Below are 4,206 nucleotides of genomic sequence, written 5' to 3' on the forward strand. Positions count from 1 at the left end.
GGGTTGGACGGCATGTGTGTGCAGGAAAAAATAAAAATCAAGTGTGAACAAGGGGCAAAATTGGAAATAGGGTAAAAATTTAATAGTAAAATATGATGTAGTTGGTAATTCTAGAGAATTCAACATTTTTCTTCATCTTCATCAGCTAAAAACACCATTAGAGAGCTTATAAGAAGCTGGTTTTTATATTCTACAGCATGTAAGTTCAACTCTTGATTATTTCTTGTAATTTGTGTTTTTAAGATTTTTACAACTAGGTCCACTTGTTTAAGTCATCAGTTTTTGATTTCATGGATAATTTTGAAAGTTCCCATGAATAAGTGCTGAAAATTTATGATGATTTATCATGGAATTGAAGTTTTAATTTTATTATATGATAATTTTATGAAGAAATTTTCATAGAAATTAATTTTAAGACCTAATTGTGAAAGTTGTTGAAATTAGGGTTTTGTGTTAAAGCTTGGTATGTCAAAGACTGTGAAGTAGTTTGTAGTGTTTAGATAAAATGATATTTGAAAGGAATTAGTTTAGTTGATGAATAAATTGAGTAGGGACTAAATTGTAAAATTTAAAAAGTTTGGGGAAATAGTGTAATTTTAAAAATTTAAGGGCATAAGTTGTAAAATAGAATAGAATCGAAATAGATACTAATGAAGGATTGACTTTATAATTATAGATCAAGAAAACGAGGTGAATCGTGGGAAGGAGAAAATTCAAGAATAGACCCTGAATTTCTACGATTTTTGCAAAAGTAGCCCAGGTAATATCATATGGCAAAATTTTAATGTTTTATTGTGAAAATCTTATGATTTACTAAGGTATATTATTGTAGATGAATGCTATCAAATTGTATTAAATACTAAATAATATGTAATTAAAAGGACAAATTAGTTGGAACAATGGTTTTGAGTGCATTCATTTTTATGACCATGATGAATTGACGAAAAGATGTGATGTGCTTTCGTATAAGACCATAGGTGGCCTATAGCATCGGAGCAATCTGATATGTGTTTCCGTATAAGACCATAGTTGGGCTATGGCATCGGTATGACATGATAATGTGATTCCGTATAAGACCATATCTGGGATATGGCATCGGTGTGTAATGTGATCCGTATAAGACCATAGCAGGGCTATGGCTTCGGTGTGTGATATGTGACAATGTGCAAGTCTATAGTTTACTATGGCAATGTGATAATGAAGCACTCAATTCCATTATTGTTCCATAATTTGACAATGGAAATAAATGAGAAAAGGGGGCCCAAAGAAGTTAAATTCATGAATAGCAACATGGAAATTATTCAAAAGATTTTAATAATGAATTTGTGATTTACAGGATAAAGTAGTTAAATTAAAAGATGTATGATTGTGTACAATGTTCGGCAAGATTTGTGTTTTTATGCCTATGAGCTTACTAAGCTTTTATAAGCTTACTTGTGTATGACATTTGTTTTGTAGATTGACTTGTATACATACGGAGGATCAGATCTACAACAAGGATCACACTATCCAGATTTACTCCGGTAGATTTTGTTAAACAACTTTTTGATTTATATGGCATGTATATGAGGTGATTTGATAATGTAATTGTATGAATGATTAAGTATTCAAAGTATGTTGAATGTGATGGTTTGTTTTTTAAAATGAAATATACATGTTTTGGCTTGAAATAATTGATTGGTTGGATTCTATTAGTGTATAATTGTGTTTAGGTACAGGAAATGGATAAATGAATGCTATTTGATCAAGATTTATAAGTTAATGTTTTGGGCATGAACTAGGTGTGTTTGATATGTGAAAATAGCTTAAAAATGGTGAAAAATCAGGTTTTCACACGGCCAAGTCACATAGGCGTGTGCCCAGGCCGTGTGGCAAAGTCAGAATCACCCACAGGCTAGTCCCACGGTCTTGTGAGCAACACAGATCTACCCACGTGCTGGCCCCACGGCCATGGGAGCCCTACGAGCAGGCCACACGGGTGTATGCCCCTATTTTCAAGAAAAAGTTTTCGAAGTACCCGGTTTAGTCCCAAATCACTTTCTAAGCATATTTTGGGCCTCGTAGGTCCATATTAGGGACTTAAAGATGAAATTTGAGAAATTTCAAATTGAAATACAGGTTTATGACTTGGTTTTGTTTGTTTATTAGTGTATAATTCTAGTAGCACCTCGAACCCTGTCTCGACATCGGATACGGGCATAGGTTGTTACATTTATTAGTGTCAGAGCCAGGTTTAGCCGATTCTCAGAATATGTATGATGTGAAAAGTGTCTAGAATTACATGCCATATAAATCTTTGATAGTGTTATGTGTATGATCCGATCTATTCCTTGTTTTTATTATAGATTATCTTCAATTTGAAAAAATGTCAGATAGACCAGAACAAATTAAGCAAGAATAAGTTAACAGTAAAGGACAAACCTCTGAACAAGGAACAAGTAGTGAAGTTTCAATTTCATTTATGCGCGACCAAGAACTCAAAAATATGATTTATGGATTCATGAATCAGTGGTATAATGAGAATGTGCGAGAAAGAAATCAGACTCAGCAACCTCCTCCCCCTATTTCAACATTAGTAGTACCCCCGGTTGCTCCTCCACCTCCTCTGACAACTAAATCTGGTAAACGTTCTCCATTTGAAAAGCTCAGAAAACATGGGGCTGAATAATTTCGGGGAAGAACAGATGATGACCCCGTCAAAGCTGAATATTGGCTATAAAGTATAATGAGGGTTTTTAAGCAAATGGTGTGCTCACTAGATGATTACTTAATTTGTGCTGTGTCATTATTGAAAGAAGAAGCTTATAACTGGTGGGAAACAATAGAAGCTATTGTACCGGCTGAGAAGATCACTTGGGAATTTTTCCAAAATGAATTTAAGCAGAAATATGTTGGTAGAAGATATCTAGATAAGAAGAAAAGAGAATTTCTTGACTTGTGATAGGGAAACAAGTTAGTGGCTGAATATGAAAGAGAATTTATTTATCTGAGCAAATATGCATAAGATATTGTACCCATTGAGGAAGAAATGTGTATCAGATTCAAAGAATGGCTAAATGATGAGATCAGAATGATGATAGGGGGCACTGAGATACGAGAATTCGTTGTTCTATCAAATCATGCTCAAAAACTTGAAGAAGTATACAATAGAAAGATGCAACGAGACAGAAGAAGTAAAGAATCTTTCAAAAGAAGTGCATCTAAGTCATTTTTAGCTTTACCAATGAAGAAATCTAAAGAGGAATTTAGTGGAGCCACTTTAGCACCGAAAAGATCGAGAAAGAGTAGACCAAGACAATCTGATTATAAGGCATCTGACAGACCTGCTGTTAGTGTGGGTAGTGTATAAAATACCCAAAAGCCTAAGTGCCAACATTGTGGAAGAAGTCACCCGGGTAAATGTAGAAGTAAGTTAAGGGCTTGTTATAAATATGGGGCCAGTTATCACTTTATTCGTGATTATCCCTAACTACAAGTAGAAGAAGTGGAACAGAAGGAGAAACAGAAAACTCCTCCTCAAAAAGGAAGACGCTCTGGTCAGAGTAGTGCTACCGTGGCTACTCGTTCAGGTATGAAAGATACTGCTAATTGATCAGAAGTTAGGGCCCCTGCTTATACTTATGCCATTCGAGCAAGAGAAAAAGCAACAGCTTTGGATGCAATTGATGGTACTTTCTATCTTTATGATGTTCCTGTGTATGTTTTAATAGACCCTGGGTCTACTCATTCATATATTTGTACTATGTTAGTATCTGAAAAGAATTTAATTGTTGAGCCTACTGGTTATGATGTACAAGTTACATATCCGTTAGGTTAAAGTGTGGTAGTTAATTTAATATGTCATAACTATCCACTGAAAGTTAAGGAATGTGATTTCCTCGCTGATTTAATGCTGCTACCCTTTCGGGGAATTTGATATTATCTTAGGCATGGACTGGTTAATGAAACATGATGCGGTAGTGAATTGTCGAGAAAAACGAATTAGTTTGAAATGTCAGACGGGAGATATTATTTTGGTTGAGTCTAGAAATTTGGATGATACGGTTAGAATGATTTCATCTATTTCTGCTCAAAAATTGTTACGTAAAGGAAATGAGGCTTATTTAGCCTATATTCTTGATACTCGAAGTTCTGAATCAAAGTTAGAGCAATTATCTATTGTGAATGAATTTATGGATGTATTTCCTAAAGAATTACCAGGTTTAC

Source organism: Gossypium arboreum, chromosome 6 (assembly GCF_025698485.1).
Source record: "Gossypium arboreum isolate Shixiya-1 chromosome 6, ASM2569848v2, whole genome shotgun sequence".
NCBI classification, from domain to species: domain Eukaryota; kingdom Viridiplantae; phylum Streptophyta; class Magnoliopsida; order Malvales; family Malvaceae; genus Gossypium; species Gossypium arboreum.